The sequence below is a fragment of the Callorhinchus milii genome, unplaced genomic scaffold, assembly GCF_018977255.1.
Source record: "Callorhinchus milii isolate IMCB2004 unplaced genomic scaffold, IMCB_Cmil_1.0 Scaffold1, whole genome shotgun sequence".
In the NCBI taxonomy this organism is placed as follows: domain Eukaryota; kingdom Metazoa; phylum Chordata; class Chondrichthyes; order Chimaeriformes; family Callorhinchidae; genus Callorhinchus; species Callorhinchus milii.
In genome coordinates, this window is record NW_024704742.1 from 41,204,418 (window position 1) to 41,228,264 (window position 23,847).

Sequence of the window (23,847 nt, forward strand, 5' to 3'; positions counted from 1 at the left end):
CTTGATGAATTAAAAGCACAGATAGACACATATGGGTATGATCTAGTAGCCATCACTGAAACATGGTTACAAAGAGATCTAGGGTGGGAGTTAAATATTCCAGGGTTCTCAGTTTACAGGAAAGATAGGCACTGTGGGTAAAGAGGTGGGTGGGTAGGGTTAGCCCTGTTAATTAGGGATGAAATAAAAGCAGTGGAGAGGAAGGATCTGAAATCCGATGACCAGGAGGTCGAGACAATATGGGTGGAAATAAAAAATAATAAAGGGCAGAAAATATTAATGGGAGTGGTTTATAGACCCCAAACAGCGATCACAATATAGCACAGGATATCAATCAAGAAATCAGTGGAGCATGTAGGAAAGGTAAAGCGATAATAGTGGGTGATTTCAATCTCCACATAGATTGGAAAAACCAAATCGGCAAAAGTAGGTTAGAAGAAGAGTTCATTGAGTGTACGAGAGATAATTTTCTAGAGCAGCATGCAGAGGAACCAACTAGGGGACAGGCCATCCTAGACCCTGTTTTGTGTAACGAAACAGAGCAAGTTGGCAGTGTAGGTATTAAGAATCCTCTACAACAACAACAACAACAACAAGATTCCATTTATAAAGCGCCTTTCACGTCAGGAGGACGTCCCAAGGCGCTGCACAGTTGGGTCATGACCCGAGCAGGGGGGAAATGGTCAGGGTGAGGGGAGGGAAGGGAGGGAGCGAGGAGGGGGGAAATGGTCAGGGTGAGGGGAGGGATGGGAGGGAGCGAGAAGGGGGAAGAGAGTCGAGAGGGGAGCTGAAGGCTCGGTCACAGAGAAAGGTTTTGAGACCGGCCTTGAAGGAGGAGAGAGAGGAAGCAAGGCGAAGGCACTGGGGGATAGAGTTCCAGAGCCTCGGGGCTGAGAGGCTGAAGGCCCGACCACCGATGGTAGGGCGGTTGGGGCGGGGGACGTGGAGCAGACCGGAGCCGGAGGAACGGAGGGTACGGGCAGGTAGGTAGGGGGATAGTAGGTTGGAGAGGTAGGAGGGAGCAAGGCCGTGAATGGCCTTGTAGGTGAGGATGAGGATCTTGAAATCAATCCTCTGGGGGATGGGGAGCCAGTGGAGGCGAGCGAGGGTGGGAGTGATGTGGTCCCGAAGCCTGGTGCGGGACAGTACACGAGCTGCAGAGTTCTGAATGACCTGCAGCTTGTGGAGGGAGGTGGCGGGAAGGCCGGCGAGGAGAGAGTTCCCATAGTCCAGCCTTGAGGTGACAAAGGCGTGGACCAGGGTTTCAGCAGCGTGAGGGGTGAGGTAGTGCCGTAGTCTGGCGATGTTCCGGAGGTGATGGAAGGCGGTGCCAGTTGTGGTGCGGATGTGAGGGAGAAAGGACAGCTCAGGGTCGAACAAAACGCCGAGGTTCCTGACTGGCTTTGAGAGGTGGAGAGTGCAGCCTTGGATGCTGATGGTGTCGGCGCCTGAGGTGCGGAGGCGCTGACGTGAACCAATCAGGAGGGCCTCGGTTTTTCGCACGTTGAGCTGAAGAAAGTTGTCTCTCGTCCAGGACTCGATGTCGGACAGGCAGGCTGTCAGGACATCGGTGGTCGTGGAGTTGAGAGTAGAGGAGGAAAGGTAGAGTTGGGTGTCATCCGCATACATGTGGAAGTTAACTCCATGTCTGCGGATGATGTCACCAAGGGGGAGCATATAGAGGGTGAAGAGGAGGGGACCGAGGACAGAGCCCTGAGGGACACCACATGAGACAGTACGGGGGGTGGAGGAGAAGCCATTCGTCGAGACAAAGTGAAGACGGTGAGAAAGGTACGACCTAAACCATTCAAGGACAGTGCCTTGAAGGTTGAGGTGGGAGGACAAGCGGTGGAGTAGGATAGCGTGGTCGACCGTATCGAATGCTGCCGATAGGTCGAGGAGGACGAGGAGGCAGAGGGAGCCCTGGTCACAGATGGTCAGGATATCATTGGTGACCTTGACCAGGGCAGTTTCTGTGCTATGGGCAGCACGGAAACCTGACTGAAGGGGTTCGAAAAGAGAATGGGTGGAAAGGAAAGAGCGCAGTTGGGAGGCGACAACTCTTTCCAAGACCTTGGAGAGAAAGGGGAGGTTGGAGATGGGCCGGTAGCTTGATAGCTGCGACGCATCAAGGGAGGGTTTTTTCAGGGTGGGCGTGATGGTGGCAGTTTTTAAGGGAATGGGGACAGAGCCAGAGGAGAGGGACAGGTTGATGATGTCAGTGATATGTGGGGCAAGAAAGTGGAGCTGGGAGATAAGGAGTGGAGTGGGGATGGGGTCAAGGGAGCAGGTGGTTGGTTTTAGGGATAGGATGAGTTCAGTGACAGAGGGTGGGGAAACGGGTACAAAAGTGTGTAGGGGAGGATGGGTAGGAGTCGGAGTGTGGGAGTGAGGGGGTGGGGGTTGGTGGATGTTGGAGGGGAAGTGACCGCGGAGCGATTCCCTTGATCTTGGATTCAAGGAAATCCAGCATCTCCTCGCAGTGAAGGTTGGAGGAGATGACCTGCGCGGGGTGGCGGGGGGGACGGAGGAGTCGGGTTGTGGTGGAAAACAGTAGCCTGGGGTTGTTCTTCGCCTCCAGGATTATCCTGGAGTAGAAGGACGACTTGGCCGAGGCTAGAGTGGAGCGGTAAATTTTGAGGAGGTCCAGCCAGATTTGTCGGTGGACCGTTAGGCCAGATTTGGCACAGGTGCGTTCAGCAGCCCGCACCTGGCTCTTCAGTGAGCGGAGGTGGGTGGTGTACCAGGGGGAGGAGCGGGAGTAGGAGACAGTGCGGGAAGTGATGGGGGCAAGAGTATCGAGTGTGGAGGAGAGGGTATTGTGGAGGAGGGAGAGAGGAGAAGAGGGGTCGGTGAGGGTTGAAGGCCAGAGGGAGAGGAGTTCAGAGGACTCCAAGGCATCGGTTAGGGATTGTGGGGGTAACTTCTTCCAAGGGCGGTAGAAGATGGTGGTGGGTCTGGTGGAGGTGGGGAGGAGGGTGGAGGTGGTGAAGGAGATGAAGTAGTGGTCAGAGATGGCCTTGTCGGTAATAGTGACATCCGAGACACTGAGGCCCCGGGTGATCACCAAATCGAGTGGGTGGCCGTGACTGTGAGTGGGGGAGTTTATGTGTAAGGAGAGGTTGAGTGAGGAGAGCAGGGAAGAGAAGTCTGTGGAGATGGAGCAGGAGGGGGTGAAGTGTAGGTTAAAGTCGCCCAGGATGATGAGGCGATCAGAGCAGAGTGATCACAATATGATTGTATTCTGCATTAAGTTAGAGAGGGATATAGTTAAATCCGAGGCAAGTATTCTGAATTTAAATAGGGCTAATGTTGTAGGTATGAGGAAAGATTTAGGTAAAATAGACTGGAGAATAAGATTAAGAGGTAAAAATGTAGACCAACAGTGGCAAATATTTAAGGATGTAGTGCAACATTCTCAGCGGTCGCATATTCCCTTGCGGAATAAGAGTACCACAGGGAAAGCAATTCATCCGTGGCTAACTAGAGCAGTTAGGGAAAGCATCAAATTAAAAGAAAAAGCTTATAAAACTGCCAAGAAAGGCGGCAAATCTGAAGATTGGGAGAGTTTTAGAAACCAGCAAAATAAAACTAAAAAACTCAATAAGAGCGAGAAAAAGGGAGTAAGAGGGTAGGAACATTAAGTCTGATTGTAAAAGTTTTTACAAATATATTAAGAGGAATAGGCTAGTGAGGGTAAATGTAGGTCCACTTCAGTCAGAGATGGGAGAAGTTGTAATGGGGGACAAGGACATGGCAGAGTCCCTAAATGGGTACTTTGCATCTGTCTGCACCCTAGAAGACACAACAAGTCTACCAACAGTAGAAATGCACCAAAGGGATAAGGAAAGGGATAACTTAGGGAAATTTTCATTAGTAGAGAATTGGTGATTGGGAAACTGTTAGCACTAAAAAGTGACAAATCCCCTGGTCCGGATGGCTTGCATCCCAGGGTTTTAAAAGAGGTAGCTTATGAGATAGTGGAGGCCTTGTGTCTGATCTTCCAAAATTCCTTGGATTCTGGAACAGTCCCCATGGATTGGAAGATCGCAAATGTCACACCACTATTTAAAAAAGGTGGAAAGGAAAAGATGGGGAACTATAAGCCAGTTAGTCTCACATCAGTGATAGGAAACATTTTAGAATCATTAATTAAGGATGTGGTAGTGCAGTATTTAGGGAAGCACAATATAATTAGGCCAAGTCAACATGGCTTTACAAAAGGGAAGTCATGTTTGACAAATCTCATAGAGTTTTTTTAGGATATTTCCAGTAAACTAGATAAGGGTGAATCAGTGGATGTGGTCTATTTGGACTTCCAGAAGGCATTCGATAAGTTGCCACATAAAAGGTTAGTCCAAAACATAAGGGCCCATGGAATTGCGGGGAGCATATTAACGTGGATTGGGGAATGGTTAACGGGTAGGAAACAAAGAGTAGGGATAACGGGTCATTTTCAGATTGGCGGGATGTGACTAGTGGAGTGCCACAAGGATCAGTCCTTGGGCCTCAGCTATTTACATCTACATCAACGATCTAGATGAGGACATCGAAGTTAATATATCTAAATTTGCGGATGACACAAAACTAGGAGGAAGTGTCAACACAGAGGACGACATTAAAAAAATGCAATGAGACATAGATAGGTTAGGTGATTGGACAGGTAGGTGGCAGATGAAGTATAATGTAGGGAAGTGCGAAGTCATCCACCTAGGTAGCAAAAACAGTAGAGCGGGTTATATTTTTAGAAGGGGAGAGATTGGAATGTATTCGCGTCCAGAGGGACTTGGGAGTCCTTGTCCACCAATCACAGAAAGTTAGTCTACAGGTGCAGCAGCAATTAGGAAGGCGAACGTTATGTTAGCATTCATTATGAAAGGATTAGAGTATAAGAGTAGGGAAATCTTGCTGCAACTGTATAGGGCCTGTGTCCAGTTTTGGTCTCCTCATTTAAGGATGTAGGACAGTGGAGTCCTGTAGCTCAGTGGTTAGAGCACTCGCTTTGCAAGCGAGAGACCTGAGTTCAATTCCAGGCAGGGCGAAACCTTGGGCAAGTTTCCTTACTCCACACGCCTAATAATAATCCCTCCAAAACCAAAAACAATAATTAAATTGGTCATTTTCAATCTATGACTGTTTGTGGGACATTGCTGTGCGCAATTGGCTGCCGCGTTCGCCCACAAATATACAGTCAACTCACTTTACAGTATATTCTGTGAAGCGCTTTGGGACGTCCTCCCGACGTGAAAAGCGCTATATCAAATGCAAGGATTATTATTATTATTATTATTATTACTTGCCTTGGAGGGGGTGCAGCGTAGATTTACTAGGTTAGTACCAGGGATGAAGGGGTTGAGTTACGAAGATAGGCTGATCAATTTGGGCCTATATTCGCTGGAATATAAAAGAATTAGAGGGGATCTTATAGAAACCTATAAGATCATCAAAGGGCATGATAGAGTAGATAGTGGGAGGTTGTTTCCCCTGGTTGGAGAAACTAAAACCAGGGGTCACAACCTTAAAATCAGAGGCCAGCCCTTTCGCACTGAGTTGAGGAAGAACTTCTTCACTCAAAGGGTGGTTAATGTATGGAACTCACTACCCCAAAGGGCTGTTGACTCTCAGTCCTTGAACATATTCAAGACTGAGATAGATAGATTTCTTATTGCAAAAGGGATTAAGGGATATGGGGATAAGGCAGGATCAGGTTATTAGCTGGAGTTAGATTAGAAGATCAGCCAAGATTGAATGGCGGGGCAGGCTCGAAGGGCGAATGGCCTACTCCTGCTCCTACATGTTATGTTATGTTACTGCATAAATATGGTTCAATTTACTTTGCTAGAATGTATATGACTATATTATATTGGTGAATACAACAGCAAACACAGAATACCAATTCATTCAAGTCACTGAGATGCCACATACTGCAATAAAATACAAGTGTGCTTTTTAAGTATAGCAAACGCACACTAAGATTTTAGGTGTTTTTACATATGCAGTGGGAATTCTGGATGTTTTTATGAAAGCAGACAAGTATTTATTTATTTGCTCATTTTGCTTTTGTTAACTAGAAACAGTGACTAAAACAGACAGAACTCCTTGTATCTGCACGCTCCACTGCCCTAATGCTGGTCTAGGAATTATTTGGGACATTAACATCTTGTACATAATTAAAGCAGGTTCATATATGTTAAATGTAATTGGAGGTTCATAATCAGGACAAGAAGACAGTCTATTTCACATCATGAACACTTGAGTGGTTTGCACCATAATATAAGACTGGCTCTCACGGATATGCATATGTCACATAATTGCTGTGCCACTTTTCTGTATTTCCAACTAATTAAGCAGGCAGCCCACCAGATCCCAGTGAAACACACTCTTATATGAGGCGCTGCAAGCAGCACATGTTCACTTGCATTCCACTTTTTATAATAATAATCCTTACATTTGATGTCCCATCTTTCACATTGAGAGGATATACTGTGGATATACTGTAAAGTGTAAGACTGTGTTTCGTAGACAAATGTTGTAATTTTCTGCACTCCCCTCCATGGAGCACCTTGAGGTTGGAATCCAATCCTACTATTCCAGGACACAGCACATCAGCAGCCAATTTCTCTTCAAACACACAGTAATATTTTCAGGATGCGACAATGCTTGAAGCAGTAATTTATGAGCGTTTTCTGCCGAGTAAAATTGCTCGGCATCGAATATACGCAATTGGCAATCTAGGCAGAGTTCAAGTCTTAAAGAATTACTGCTGACTTAAGAGTATATTCTTTTCAGCAGATGGAGTTTGTCAGATTAAATTTGGATCGAACAGGACATTTTAGTGTCACTATTAGCTACTGCAGCTAGTAAAATATTCTTAGAGCCTTTTCAGAAAGTTTGAATTATTGCTCAGCAAAGGGATTCATGAAAATTATTTATTGGAACTGTTATGAGCCATCATTCACCCCACGCCCTGAGAGGAAATGCCACAAATCTAAAAAGTAATCTGCAATTTTTTTTGCAATGGCATTTTGTTGCAAACGCAAAATAAAACAATGTGAATGCACTATTGCTGACATGATGCATAATTATGTAAAGCACATTAATAGTTATAATTAACTGTGATATTTTTAAGTGTTGGAAAACATACAGAATGATAATACATAAAAATTACATTTGTATAGCGTCTTTCATGTCGGGAGGATGTTCCAAGGCGCTGGATGGTCAGGGATTTGGATCCGAGCATGGGGTTTGGGATCATGGAGGTTGGGGGGCAGATAGGGTAGGGGGTGTAGCTGAAGGCACAGTCGAAGAGGAAGTCTTGGTGCCTTGAAGGAGGCAAAGGAGGTAGCAAGGTGATGTGAATGTGGGATGGAGTTCCAAAGGGTGGGGATAGAGAGGCTGAAGGTTCAACCACTGTTAGTGGAGCACTTGATACAGCCCTCATCATATCATTGAGACGTCTCAGAGCGCTTCCCAGAATATTCTATAAAGTGAATTGATTATGTTTTGTGGGCAAAACGCAGCAGCTAATTGTGCATAGCAGTGTCCCACAAGCAGTCATGGATTGAATTATTTTTCTTTTTTTTTTTGATTTACAGGAACTTCAAGACTAGCATCAAACACCACTAAAATATGTCATTTTATGAACAACGCATTACAATACAACACTAATTTAGTGGAGTCAATGCAGTTTTTTTATGCTCATCAATGTGTGGGATGTCAGTGCTGGAAAATGGAACATTTTTCCACTCTTGGCCCCCATTATTGACACCCAGATCACATAAAGGGTAGGTTAACCGTAGAGTAACCCTTCCTCCACTCTCCCAATAATAAGCATCAAAGATGAGAATTTCCACAGCACAAGTCAATTGATTTTCTACTTCCTACCCAAGCTATCTTAAAGACTAAGCAAAACATATGTTATTGTTTTTTATGGTGAGCTACAATTGTTATTTAAGACACTGTAACACTGGAGCAAGGATCCAACCCCAGGTTCCATTGTGAAGACCATATGTTCCATTTTCCAGCACTGACATCCCACACATTGATGAGCATAAAAAAACTGCATTGACTCCACTAAATTTGTGTTGTATTCAAATCATCCTCTTCAATACTGCAGACAAATAGAAGATAGAAGAAAATTAAATAAATAGCAAACCTAAGTGAATTATTATAATTGTATTATTGTCATTATTTTTATAATAATTTCTTCTATATGAATTAGCTACCACATTCATCTGCAAAACACACCCAGTCACACCACTTTACAGTATATCCTGTGAATATACAGGATTATAATATATAATAGTATTCAAGGGCACTGCTGATGACAGCACAACCAGCCTGGCTCACTGGCTGGACCTGTCACTGGGGGCAGGGAGTCAACTCACTGGGCTACTGTTAACCCTACGAGCTTCCCGATGGACAACGCATCTCAGTATGAAATGCATGAGAGCATTGCCACCATCTTCCTGTCTGTAACTCAGGCACACGTCCCTTTCCATTGAGCGATGGTTCCACCAATTAGAGGTGCGGAGTTTAAGCAACAGATCTTTAGGCGGGACTTGAATGTGGGGAGGGAGAGGCACGGCGGAGAGATCGAGGGAATAAAATATTACAGTTATACAACGCCTTCCAAATTGGGAGGACGTCCCAAGGCGCCGAAGATGATAAGGAAATGATGCAAATTCACAATCTATTGCTAGGCCAAGCTCAGTTAGTAGCATTCCACTTCCGAGTCAGAAGGTTATAAGTTCAAACCCCACATCAGACTTTGAACTCATAGGAGGGCATTCGAATGCAATGCTGCGGGTATGCTGTATTGTGAAAGGTATTATCCTTCAGATGAGATATTAAACCAAAGTCCTGTTCAGTTGGTCTTTATCAAAATAAAATTGACCCCATGTAGAAGTTCTTTAAACCATCTTGTCCTGTTCCGGAAATCGTCAAGGCGTTGATTATTCTTGTGATGCACTGAAGGAGATGTAGATCGCCAGCATGGCTTGAGAAGGTAACAGAGCATGCTTAGTTTCCAGTTGTTTGCTCATTACTGGTTGGGTTTAATAACTGTGCTTCGGCCTTGAGTAGTTCCTCCCTATTGTGTAGTTGTAGGTGACAGGCGTTTGTTGATGGCACTAACTAGGCGGCCTATCACACATCAAACTGTGATTGGCTATGTCACGTTCCACTTGCTAGAAATTGCTAGGGAAGATTTACGCCATGGTTATTCATTTTAGGACTCGATACAATTTGGCTGAAATTCTAGTCGATGTTACCTGCAGAGACTTTGGCAATATGTATCTTCACCAAAGGTGCTCTGCGTAACATTGACTGGAAATTCAACCCAAATATCTTCCCACAATATTTATAAATCATGTTTTGTAAAATCGCAATGAGAGAAAGAAAATAATAACTCTTGCATTTGATATAGCATCTTATCACGTCTTCGAGACATCTCAAAGTGCTTCCCAGAATATACTGTAAAGTGAATTGACTGTACGTTTTGAAGGCGAAATGCAGCAGCCAATTGCACACAGCAGTGTCCTACAAACAGTTGTGGATTAAAGTGACCGATTTTTTTTTGGAAGGAATTATTGCCCCCAGAAAAGTGACCTGTCAATCGATTAACAACCAAGTTCCTACTTATTGCTAGGTAAACAGAGGCGTGTGGAGTAAGGAAACTTGCCTTACATTTCACCCTGCTGGGAATCAAACCAAGGTCTCTTGCTTACAAGGCGAGTGTTCTAACCACTGCGCAGGACTCCACTGCTGGTAAAATCAGATATTACCAGCAATTCAGAATCAATGATCTCAACATATACAACTGGTGGAATGTCCTCTTGCTCGCTACATTCTTACCTTAGAATTAAAGATATTAGATCATTATTTACTGCATTAAATTGCCTTCACTTTTCCAGCAGGTTTCTATGCTTGTCTTTTTCTAGTTCATCTTATTGTTAATGCTCTTCCTTACGTTTCTTCATACACTTTGGAAAACAGCTGCCTAAAACTTTACAAGAGGATCAGGTTTTCAATGCTTTTATGAGAGTATTGTACAATGAAGCGTTTTTACTGAATCTGTCGGGAACTTCAATGACATCGGCATAAAACTGAGTGAACCAATCTTGCTAAACGCTGACTGATCACCACCTCGGGACGTCCTCCCGACGAGAAAGGTTCTATACAAATACAACAAGATTCCACTTATAGAGCGCCTTTCACGTCAGGAGGACGTCCCAAGTTGGGTCAGGATATATAAATATAATGTGTTGTTGTTGTTGTTGTTAATAGCCAGACATTTCAAAAGGAACTAGACCAAATGCTATCAAACAAAACCATTGAGGGTGAGATTCAGACACGGTTGTACTGAAGGAACTCTTGGGGGAAGATTAGAAGGCCAGGCTAGAAGGAATGATGCTACTCTTGCCTGAAGTTACTACTATGAGGTGACAGTTACAATCTTTTTTTCATTAATTTGTTATATGAAATTCAAGTAGGGTCTAGACTTATTCTATTATAATAATCCCTGAATTTAATATAGTGCCTTATCATGTTGTTGAGCCGTCTCAAAGGACTTCACAGAATAATATAAAGTGTATATTTTGTGGATGAAATGCAGCAGCCAATTGCACACAGCAGTGTCACACAAACAGTCGTGGATTGAGTGACCAAATTATTAGCATTTTAAGGCAGCCAGAATTTGGTAAATTGTTGAATTCAGTCTTTGAATAAGACTTTTCTGTCCTCTTAGAGGAACTTATAGACAAAATGGACTTCAGAATTAAAGCTGTATTTAAGAATTTGTCAAATTCTGAATGCTCTAAAACACTACATAAATAGAGTCAATTCTAGGTTCAGGTGGAATTTCTACCCATTGATGTGCTGATTGAATCTGTCAAAAAAAATTATGACTTCTAGTCAATAACTGAAGAGAAGGTGTCACTGATAAGAAATTGCAATCTTTGTTAACAGATTCAATTTGTTAATCAACACTCATCGGAACATCAGAAATTTCACTCCCAGATTACTAATCTTTTTCACAGATGAACTCAAAGGACCGTAAATGTAACTTTCTGTTATTAATTTCCTTCCCTTTGCTTCACACATTTCTGAAATGTCTGAAATGAGCCAATAAGGTTACGTTTTGGTAGGTTTTTTTTTTACTTGGTATGATTTTTTTCCACAATTTTCTCAATTATAGAAATAAGACTGGAGTTAATGGATCATAGCACCCCCTTCCCACATATTCAGTTAATTGCTTTGGTACAAGGACTGCAGAAACCACGAGGCAATAGATATGAATTGTCTGAATGGTCCAGAGGAGGTGTCACTGCAGAAGTTAAAAAAAACCTGGCTTGTCAAGTTTACTGTAAGATACAACAACCTTATTACACGCACATACTTCTGTTCACCTAGCAGTAAGTAGGAACCCAGTTGTTCGGTGATTGGTGGATTGCTTTCCGGGTTAATAATCCCTTCAAAAAATAATAATATGGTCACTCAATCCACGACTGTTTGTGAGCCACTGCTGTGTGCAATTGGCTGCCACGTTTTGCCCACAAAATAATAATAATAATAATAATCCTTGCATTTGATATAGCGCATTTCACGTCGGGAGGACGTCCCAAAGCGCTTCACAGAATATACTGTAAAGTGAATTGACTGTATATTTGTGGGCGAACGCGGCAGCCAATTGCGCACAGCAATGTCCCACAAACAGTCGTGGATTGAAAATGACCAATTTATTATTGTTTTTGGTTTTGGAGGGATTATTATTAGGCTCTGGGTGGAGTAAGGAAACTTGCCCAAGGTTTCGCCCTGCCTGGAATTGAACTCAGGTCTCTCGCTTGCAAAGCGAGTGCTCTAACCAGTGAGCTACCGGACTCGTCACTACACTTTACAGTATAGTCTGTGAAGCACTTTGAGACGTCACTCAGAGGATACAGTTCAAGAACCTTCAAAGCCCTCCACCGCCTTGATCCTCCCTACCTCTATGAACTCCTAACTCCCTACCAACCTGTCTACTCCCTCTGCTCGCGGGCGGGTGGACGGGCCTTCAGCCTCTCCGCCTCCACCCTCTGGAACTCCATCTCACAGTCCCTTTGCCTCGCCCCTTCCCTTGCCTCCTTCAAGACCCGTCTGAAGACCCTCCTCTTCAACGTGCCTTCAGTCACCCTCCTACAACTACCCTCCCCACCTTCCACCCCTCTTGATCCCAACCAGCAGTTCGGGAGCAGATTCCTGACAGTCCAGTGCCTTGGGACATCCTCCTTATGTGAAAAGTGCTATACAATGTAATTTGTTGTTTTCTTGAAGACGTGATAAGGCGTTGTAACAAAAGCAAGGATTATTATTATTATCTACATCTTTCAGTAACACCAATACACAGTCGTATTTGATTAATAGTCTGAATCAAAAATAAATGATTCTGCAGATAAAGTGGGGGGGGGGGGAAGAGATAGAAAGAGATTTAACATTGGATAATGGATGATGTGTGATCTCATTCAGTTTGGCTGGAAATGTGTGAAGCGAAGGAAGGAAATTAATAACAGAAATCGGTAAGAGCAGCAGAACAAGAAGAGTTTCATAGAGAATGATTTGAAGAAAGAACAAGCGGGGGCCCCTTAAAGGTAAAGATGGTGGGAGAGAATTTCACTGCAGAAAATGCTGACATGCCTTTGCTGGTAATTGTATCAATATAAGATTTAAATGCAAATTCATGGTTGAAATGGGACTTTGTAAAGTAAGGATCGTCGAAACCTGGAGCATTTGGAGTGTTCACAAGACAAAGGGAAATGGTGAATTTATTCAAGAAAGCAGGTATTTAAGAAAATTAGATACAGGAAAGGAGGAGCTGTGCTGAAATGTTTGGAGACTCATTAAATATAGGTCGGGGGGATCAGACAATTGGAAAGGAGCTGAAATTGCTTCAATTTAAAAACAAGTCCTAAATGAGATTCTAGAAATTACAGCCTGCCAGTTTGACATCCATAGTGAGAGAAGCATTGGAGTCATTTATAAAAGAGGTAACTGAAGTATATTGAACAGGAGGAAAGTTAGGAAAGTAGAGAACCAAGGATTACGCAATGATATTCAGCTCAGGATTAAAAGTGCTTAAAAAGAATTGATTGTATTTTCATACAAATGTAAGTAATAATAATAATCCTATTTAATGTAGCACCTTATTACATAATTGAAACTTCTCAAAGCACTTCACAGGATTTACTGTAAGGTGTAGTGACTGTGTGTCTGTAGGCAGAGAATTAGGGGGAGTCCTTTGAAGTCCCCTTAATTTTTCTTCCCTTTTCATTTGCCTTTGTCAGCAATGAATAGCAAAAATGGTATTATTAAAAAGAAAAATGTGTGATATTCAATTGATTTGTTTCTAGTTTTAATGCCAGTTCTACATTGCTTACTTCACACTGTTTGAAATGCAGAGTACAAATATACTTATTTCCCCAAAACACACAGCTTCTCAATGCAGTTCTCAAAAGGAAGAAAGAGCCACCTGTTCAGCATATGGTACTGTATCTTGCTATAACAAACATAACACTGCATACACATTGTAAAGTCTTCATAAGCAGACAGGGTTACTGTGTTTGAGTGGACAACCACAAATAAAACCATACCTGCAACACTGAGCAGTAAAATTTGCCTACAGAAATCTGGCATAATACCAGTAACAGAATGAAGCAAAACTCATCTGTAAAATGAAGCTATAAAAGTACAGATTTACGTTAAGGTTGTTAATGTTTCAGTCTTAGGTTTTAAAGATACTAAAGTCAAACAGTACAACATTTGGTCTGTTCCACAGAACACACAGAGTTATGGAGCAGTCTGGGCATGAAACAGCGCAGTACAAACAGAGATTGTCAGCCAGCTGATTGACCTGAAAACCAAAATCATGTCATTTGATACTGTTTGAGAAACTGACAGGTTTTGTAATTCTACAATAACAATATCAAGAGAATATGTTTCCGCTGTGCTTAAAGCAACACCAGGCTACACCTCATCTGAAAGAGAAAAATCGTTCAATAATTCAATGTGACCCTCCATCAGAAGTGACCAATGAAACCCCTAACCATCATTCCACTGTCTCCAAATCAGCAGGAGAAACTAATACAGTATCAAACCACATATTTAATAATAATAATAATACTTGCATTTGATATAGAGCCTTATCACGACATTAAGGAGTCTCAAAGCGCTTGACAGAATATATTGTAAAGTGGATTGACTGCATATTTTGTGGGCGAAACATGACAGCCAAACAGTCATGGATTTAGTGACACTTTTTTTTGAGGGATTACCACCACTGGAAAGTGATCCGCCAATCGACTAGCAACCGGGTTCCGACTTACTGAATTACCAATTCAACAGCACAATGCACAACACCACAGCAAGTCTACTGCTCACTCACATACATGGCAAAGAGAAGCACAGGTCCACTTCAATTTATTTATTTCAGTAAATTGTTGGTAACAGAGTCACACGACCACAGTATTAACATCTACTAACAGCTTCAAATTAAGGCAAGCAGCGATTTGTCAAAACTGCCTCAGCGATGCCACCTGATAATTGACAAAGCTGTTTGCTGCCACTATTCAAAAGCAATAATCATTAACCTTTGTTATAACAATTACAATGTTGGTTTGTGTGCTTTTTTCACTCCTTACTGAATTTTTTTTCTGAAGGGATTATCAGAATAAATACCTTCCCATAATCGTTAGCCTCCAACTGAACCTGGCCTTAGTGCCCTGGATCAAAGGGAAATATTAACCAGGGTTCCTAATAAAGTAAATCTCTGCCCTGTGACCTTTGCTGGAAACAACAGATAATCATGGGTAAATCATAATAATGAATACATCTTTGAATTTGATATAGTGCCTTATCACATCATTGAATATACAGTAAAGTGAATTGGCAGTATATTTTGTGGGCAAAACACAGCAGCCAAATGCACACAGCAATGTCCCACTACTACTACTAATAATCCTTACATATGATATAGTGCCTTATCACATCTTTGAGACATCTCAAAACGCTTCACAGAATATTCTGTAAAGTGAATAGAATGTGTATTTTGTGGGCAGAACGCATTTATTATTATAAGTAATCATGAATTGAGCGATCAAATTATTATTATTTTTTTGCAAGGCATTATTGCCCCCAGAAAGCGATCCGTTAAATCATCTAACAACAGGTTCCTAGTTACAGAGAAGTGTGGAGTAAGGGAATTGGCTAAGGTTTCGCCCCGCCTGGGAATCAAACCTGGGTCCTCTTTCTTGCGAGACGAGTGTTCTAACCAATATGCTAAAGGACTAAGGCAAGTTAAGGCAAGGCAAGTTAAGTTAAATGGTAAATGGGACAGGTTCAGGCTTGATATTTGGCCTCCTGCTGTTTGATAATATTCTGATAGTCCCTATTTAGGGAACTAGATAGAGTAAAAATAAATAAAATAAGAGTAATTTGCAAGGGTATGAGCAAAAGGCTCGCTTTCAAAGAGCCCAATGGACCCAATGGGCTGAATAACCTTCTTCTGTGCTGTAATTTTCTATGGTTTTCTGTGTAGGCTCATACAGCAAAGATGCCACTTGTACATGGTACGAGATGGTTACTTGTGACTGCATCCCACTGAAGAGTAGAGGAGGAAATTGGCCAAAAAAAAGAACTCAGCTGTTAGAAATGTTACATTTCAGAGACAATGTGTCACAAGAAAGTGAGGTTGATAAACATTCCAGATGTCTTCCCCATCATATGTTAGGTAAAATGTATCATGCTTCAAAAGAAAACAGACAAAATATTATACAAATCAAAGATGTATCATTACCAAACTCCTAAAAACAAACTTACAAATCAGGAAACCACCAAAGCGCAATAGCAAGTCTCAATTTCAGTACAATTTCAATACGAAACAAAGCAACTGACTTCGCAAATTAAAGATTAGACAGGATCATGATGGGCATAATGGAAATTGTTTTATTTCCATAAACCTTCCATAATAATCCCTCCAAAACCAAAAACAATAATAAATTGGTCATTTTCAATCTACGACTGTTTGTGGGACATTGCTGTGCGCAATTGGCTGCCGCGTTCGCCCACAAATATACAGTCAATTCACTTTACAGTGTGTTCTGTGAAGCTCTTTGGGACGTCCTCCCGACGTGAAAAGCGCTATATCAAATGCAAGGATTATTATTATTATAAATGTAATCACTCATTTACAAGAAATGGCTCACACTTTGGAGCTGAGTGAGAAGAATCCTGTCCCTTGTCCCTCTTCCACTCCCCCAAGTTCAAGTGGTGAGCTCAGCAGCAGTGCCCTGGAGTACTTCAGATCTGCCTGACTCAGGTATTTGATAACTGAATACACCACAGAGATTTGACTCAACTTTCCTCCCTTTATCAGGTATCTCACCAAAGAGTCAACTCAACACTTCCATCTCCCCTCCAAGTACAGTGCACTAACTTATCCCAATGTGGAATAGTGGGATAGAATGCCTGACAGACAAAGTAAATGAGGACTTGTTGAAGGCCATCAACACTCTGCAGAGCTTATGTGCCTTAGACAACAAAAATGAAATGTACCCTAGGATTTCCCCCATGATTGCAAATGTAGATGAAGTGGGAGAGCAAAACATAAGACACCTTTAAATTCACAGAAAGTTTGAAGGGTCCAGGTCTGAGACTCAGTCTCATTTGGTATAGTGAATTATAATATTGGAAAGATGTCTCAAAGCGCTTCACAGGAATTACTGTGAAATGGAATAACTATATGCCAGCACAATTGCACCCAGAAATGTCCCACAAACAGCCATGGAGTGAGTGATCAATTCTATTTAGGGGATTGTTGTTCAGGACACCGGGAGAAATTCTCTTCTCTTTTCAAATAGTGCCATGACATCTTTTAACATCCACCTGAACAGGCAGATGGGACCTCGGTTTAACGTTTCATCCGAAGGACAGGTACAGAATATTATAGGCTTTAAGGTTGGTTAGAAACATATTAAAGAATTGATAATTCTTATATTTGATACAAAGTCATATCATATCATTGAGATATCTCAAAACACAGCATGGAATTTACTGTGAAGTACACCAACTGTGTATTTGTATGTGAAAGTCAATTTGTTCACAGCAATGTCCTACAAACAACCACAAAGTGAATAACCAATTTTATCTGGGGATTGTTGACCAGGACAATGTACATATAATCGTTTATACACTTATGTATTTGTAACCAGTACTAAATACTGGAAACCCCTCCTAGTTCACAGGAAACATTGTTTAGTCAGCCTTGTTAACTAAGAGGCAGCAGCATCTACTAAGCTGATAATGCTCTAAGAAAGTCAATCTCATTCCCATCTTCCTATATATGCTTAAGTGAGCGCTCAGTGATGTATAAAAACACATGAAAAAAAAATCCAAATCATTTGGGTTATGTTTTCACACACATGTGTCAGCTGCTCAGTTCACGCCAAAGCGAAGCCAAAGGCATATTGCAATTCCTAACATTCTTCTATGATGATAATATTCCATGCATTTGTTATAGCACCTTATCATAATATCAAACATCTCCAAGTGCTTCACGGAATTTTGTTGTGAACTGTAGTAGCTTTATTTTGCAGGCACACATAGCAGCCACTTTGCATGAAGCAATGTCCCACGAACACCCATGAAATGCATGACCAATTTTATCTGCAGGGTTGTTAGCAAGGACAAGGAGTAATTCCATTCACGTTTTGAATAGCACCATGGGATCATTAATGTCCTCTTGAACAGGTAGATGAGACCTTGCTTTATCATCTCATCTGTAGGATGGCACTCCAACAACGCAACTCTCCTCTAGCACATTGGAGCATCAGCTGAGGCAATAAACCCAAATAAACATTAATAATCCTTGAATTTGAGACAACGTCTTTCACATTAAGAGGGCATCTTAAAGCGTTTTACCCGATTTACTTTAAAGTGTGGTGACTGTATATTTTGTAGATAAACTGGAAATAGGCACCACAGCAGGCTGTTCATCTACAAATACATAGTCACTATACTTTACAGTAAATAAAGTGAAGTGATTTGAGACATTTCGACAATGTGATAAGGTGCTATATCAAATAGGTTTATCATTAGATTGTTGAATGATCTGCGATTTTAATAGATCATGGCAGATCTTTTAATCCCATGTTCCTATCTTGTCTACATATTTTTTAATAACCTTACTTTGTGAGTATATACTTATCTCTCTCCCACCATCCCCCCACTTTAAGAACGCCCTAATCAATTCTGCACCACAGCCTTCTGGGGCTTTGGATTCCCAATCCTTTGTGTGAAGAAATATTTTCTGATCCCATTTCTAAACAGTTTAGCTCTAATTTTGAAATCATGTTCCTTGTTTTGGATCGTTCCAACAGAGGGAAAAGAGGTCCCCTATCTCACTTTTCAAATCCCTTCATTATTTTAGACACCACAACCAGATCACCCCTTAACCTCCTGAGCTCTGGGGAATATAACCTAAATTCTGTTCTTATACAATGAACTAAAACCCAGACAAGAGTTTAACGTTTAATTGTTGATACAATATCTGAAATGTTTCACAGAATAAGAATTTGGTGAATAAATCCAATAAAAATGCAGAGTGGCAGATCATAAATATGCTGGCAGCCTTGGTAACTTGCTACAAAAAATGTGATTAATCAGCACAATATATCAGTACAATGTCAATAGATCAACACAATCACAAACACATACACATCTATGCAAGTTTAAATACAATACATTTATGGATTTCTATTTATTTTGTAGTAATTCTCTCTAAACAGTCGCACACAAACTGAGCTTTAAGATAAAAGCATAAAATAAACATTTTCTACAAGGATCCAAATCCAAATTAAAATGACTCTCTCCCCACCTCCAACACACAAACCTAAAATGGAGATAACTAAACTACTAGTGGCTAAGAGTCGTACAAAAGGTATTTTTGATATAAGTTCAACTGTTCCATTTTGATTACGAGACAGAGAAAAAAAAGGGTCAGTGGAGAAGTGTGTGGCAACCGCAACAACCTTAAAGTCGGCTTTTAAACTGACTTTAAGCTGGAGTCAGGCTCCACAACTGTTAACTGTTGAGACTCTACCCCATGCGAAGGGCACTACATAAATAATAATACTTGGATTTGATATATAGTGTCTTATCGCATCATTGAGACATCTCAAAGTGCTTGTCCAAGTAAAATGCAAGCTGTTTTCGTGAAACTTTGAATCACAGCAGAAGAGATTGGTTCTGCAATCTGAATTATAGCTTTAGAAAACTTTCCCCAACTGCTGCTGCCTGTTAAGTTGTAGCACCCACTCTTTCACTCACTCACTCACACACACACACACAGACACAGCAGTTTGAAGTCGATCTGCACGGATTTCAAGACAAAGCAACAAAAAAAAACACATCAAAGGCTTGAAGACACACACTTTGTGTCTCCGCATCACTTTCCTGGTTTCAACACCGAGAAAAGTTGGAGCCAGTGCACAAGTTTGCCATTAAAGTCAGACACAACCTGAGACGCACACATTGGTGGTGGGGGGGAACGCAAGGAGAATAAACCTTGGCTGACTGGGTGGGGGGAGAGAACAGGCAGTGAAACAAAAGGTGCTGCCAAATCCATTCATTCAATGATCCATATGTTCATCCTATCCATTCATTCATTCATTCCCCCACTCTCTCTCTCTCTCTCTCTCTCTCTGTGTTCCTGGGGACACAGCGCTACTCTCACTCACTCTCACACTCTCACTCACTCTCTCTCTCACACACTCTCATTCTCACACACTCACTCTCTCACACACTCACTCACACACACTCACTCTCTCACACACTCACACACACTCACTCACACACATTCTCACACTCACTCACTCTCACACACACACACTCACTCTCACACACACACACTCACTCTCACACACACTCACTCCCTCTCACTCTCACACACTCATACACACACTCACATACACACTCACATACACACACCCACTCTCACACATTCTCACACACTCACTCTCACACCCTTTCACTCACGCTCACTCTCTCTCACGCTCATTCACTCTTTCACACACTCACTCTCTCTCACGCACTCTCTCTGTCTCACTCTCACTCACTCACACACACACACACACACACACAGGGCGCCGCTCGCTCCGCTGTGTAAGAGGGCACCACTTTGTCCCACCCCAGAAGCCGGGCTCGGGGAGAGAGGGGGGAGAGGGGGGAGAGAGAGATGGTGATGGAGGGAGAGAGATGGTGACCGTGTATGTGAGTGCCAGGGCCCAGGGCTGAGCCTGGGAGTGCAGTTCTTAAGGGGAGTGTGTGAGAGGCTGTGCTGACCCCCTCCTCCTCTCCCCGGGCAGTGCTGCCCAGACACAGCCCCAGACACAGCCCCAGACACAGACACAGCCCCAGACACAGACTTACCAGCCGCTGCACAGGATGCAGAGCTGCTCTCAGGGTGTCCTCTCTCTCTCTCTCTCTCCTCAGTTCCAGGCTGCAGTTCTTCACCTGGAGCCCGGCATCAGCTGAGTGACAGGCCGCCAGCAGGCAAACAGGCAGCCAGGCAGCCAGGCAGGGGCGGGGGCTCCTCCAGAACAGGGGGCTCTCAGCCACCAACCAACCAGCACCACCCCCCCCCCCCCCACACACACACACACTACACCACACACAGAGTGGCCACTGCACAAACACACAGTGTCCACTACACACACAGTGTCCACACAAACACACAGTGTCCACTACACACACAGTGTCCACACACACACAGCCACACAGTGTCCACTACACACACAGTGTCCACACACACACAGTGTCCACTACACACACAGTGTCCACTACACACACAGCCACACAGTGTCCACTACACACACAGTGTCCACTACACACACAGCCACACAGTGTCCACTACACACACAGTGTCCACACACACACACAGCCACACAGTGTCCACTACACACACACTACACACACAGCCACACAACAACAACAACAACAAGATTCCATTTATAAAGCGCCTTTCACGTCAGGAGGACGTCCCAAGGCGCTGCACAGTTGGGTCAGGACCCGAGCAGGGGGGAAATGGTCAGGGTGAGGGGAGGGAAGGGAGGGAGCGAGGAGGGGGGAAATGGTCAGGGTGAGGGGAGGGAAGGGAGGGAGCGAGGAGGGGGGAAATGGTCAGGGTGAGGGGAGGGAAGGGAGGGAGCGAGGAGGGGGAAGAGAGTCGAGAGGGGAGCTGAAGGCTCGGTCAAAGACACACAGTGTCCACATACTACACACACAGCCACACAGTGTCCACTACACACACACACAGCCACACAGTGTCCACACACACACTACACACACAGCCACACAGTGTCCACTACACACACACGCAGTGTCCACTGCACACACAGTGTCCACACAGACTACACACACAGCCACACAGTGTCCACACACACACTACACACACAGCCACACAGTGTCCACATATTACTGTATTAAACACAGCCAAATAGTATCCACATGCAATATTCATAACTAAATAATGTCCAAATACAATATACCATATACCCAGCCAAATAATGTCCACGTACATTACACACTGCTAATTCATGTTCACATACATTCAACAACAAAAACTTGCATTTATATAGCACCCCTCACGCAGGGTAGTGTCCCAGAGCACATTCACACAGCTAAATAATGTAACAGAAATAAAATAATAAACACATTTCAATGCACACCCAAATAATTTAGAAATGTAATATACAGCTAAATGATGAAATATACAATAGTACACATAGCCAAATAATGTACTCAGAGGACTACATAATGTGCATATTTTTGTTAAAACAAAGTAAAGTTATTTACTTTAGGTATTAAGTATTATAGCCCTGAATTTGGTTAATAGACTGTACACACACAATAATACAGACAGCTAAATAATGTACAAATACAATAGTTATATATGCATATTTAATTCAAGAGATAGATATACTAACAAACGCACTATTTTGTTGTTAAAACAATGTGCATATATACAGACAGATCTAACTGATACAATAACACAATACGGTATAATGTGTTGTTGTATAAGGGTCTCAGTTTAGTAATACACAGGCATAAAATGTAAATATTCACTAACAAACAACCCTATGAGACAAAGGTGGTGAAGGCAGATTGCAGTAGCAAATTCAAGAAATAATTAGTTGTTTTGTTAATAAATTGATTGAGAGATATATGAGATAGAGTAATGGAGAATTATGTGTTTTACTTTGAGAGTGAACACTTGAATTTTATTGTTCCCTCCAAACCTGTATATTAAGTTCTTGTTACATGACAATTAGACTGTTAAGCCCTTTAATTACCTGTACTTTTTAACCAGGAGACTGCTGGAGAATCCTCTCACAGTTGATAATTTCTGTACATTTTCATCTAACTCACAATGAGTCTAAAATAAATATTGCAGTCATTAAACTTTTATAACAGTAGAATTGTGTAACTGTAATCTTAAATCTAACTTAAATACAAAAACAGTTTGAATTAAAAATAATATATTTTGAAAATAATGCGAGCTTCTTCTGCCATTATTTTTTCTCTTGTAGAACATTTTCTTGTCTTCCCTATCTCTTTATTTTAACCATCTGTTTCTGTTAACCATCTCTATGCTTGACCTATTTATAACTATAAAAACTATCATTCAGCTTTCACCATCCAACTTATTGGCTGACAAGTGACTTGATGGGTCTGTTTTGCAGTTTATGAAAACTTCAAAGATCAATGACTGGCAGGACTACATGACAGATGTAATCTTGTCAACTGCTGACATGAATTTTGTGCCTAAAAGAAAAAATGAGCACTGCGAGTGAGCATATTGGTTAGTGCCCCCTCTCTTTGTGGCAAATGTCATTGTGGCAAGATTTTAATTGTGGCACTCCAAGGGTTAATATTGTTCATACCTCTTTAGGTTACCTTTGACCTTATTCAGCTACAATGCTCAACATATCATCAATTTTATCCTGCAACATGTGTAAGCCTGCCTCAGTGGTAGCCTGTGACTCAGACCCTGTGTTCTGAACCTCAGATAGGGATTTGGAACTCACATAGGGTTAGACTCACATAGGCTGACACTCCAGTGCAGTGATGGGTGTGGTGTATTGTTGCAGATGACATGTTTCGGATGAGACGTTAAACTAAAATCCCATCTGCCTGCTCAGGTGGATGTTAAAGATACTATGGCACTATTTGAAAAGAGAAGGGAAATTTTCCTTGTGGCCCTGGAACAACAAGCCTCCAAATAAAATTGGTCATTCCCTTCAATAGCTTCTGTAGGACAAAACTGTGCACAAAATTGGCTGCTGCATTCATCTACAAATACATGGTGACTACATTGAACAATATATCCTGTGAATCACTTTGAGACGTCCTCCTGATGTGAAAGATGCAATACCAAATGTAAGAATTGATAGAACATGTCTCTCCTTCTCAGAGGGAAATATTTCCTTTCTATTTACAACATTAAATATGTTCGCTTTATTTTAATTTGCAAGTTATCAATTTCAAAATTATTATATAAATGCTAAGATGTTTTGATGTCATTGACTGAAAATCAAATGGCAAGTATGTGTAAGAGAAATGGATGGACACACCCAATTTGCATATTCACTTGCACTAAACTCCGAACCCCCATCCCCAGGATACACTGGAACCCATCGTCAAATCTGATCGATTTCAAGATCCTCACATTTCTTTTCAAAGCCATTCATGCCATAGTACCTCCCAACTGCCTTCGCTCGACTTGCTCCAGACTTCTGCATGTCCCTCGTGCCCTCTGTT

At 42.2% G+C, this 23,847-nt stretch overlaps 1 protein-coding gene across 1 annotated transcript in view; it reads right to left on the reverse strand.

Annotated features, from left to right (window-relative positions):
* LOC103175802 (LIM domain-binding protein 2) overlaps positions 1 to 20,666 on the reverse strand; it is a 261,273-nt gene extending 240,607 nt beyond the window's left edge. The window contains exon 1 of the mRNA XM_007889013.2: positions 20,458 to 20,666. The gene's annotated coding sequence lies outside the window, so the exon portion shown is untranslated. The remainder of the gene's footprint in view (positions 1 to 20,457) is intronic.
* Between the last annotated feature and the right edge of the window lie 3,181 nt (positions 20,667 to 23,847).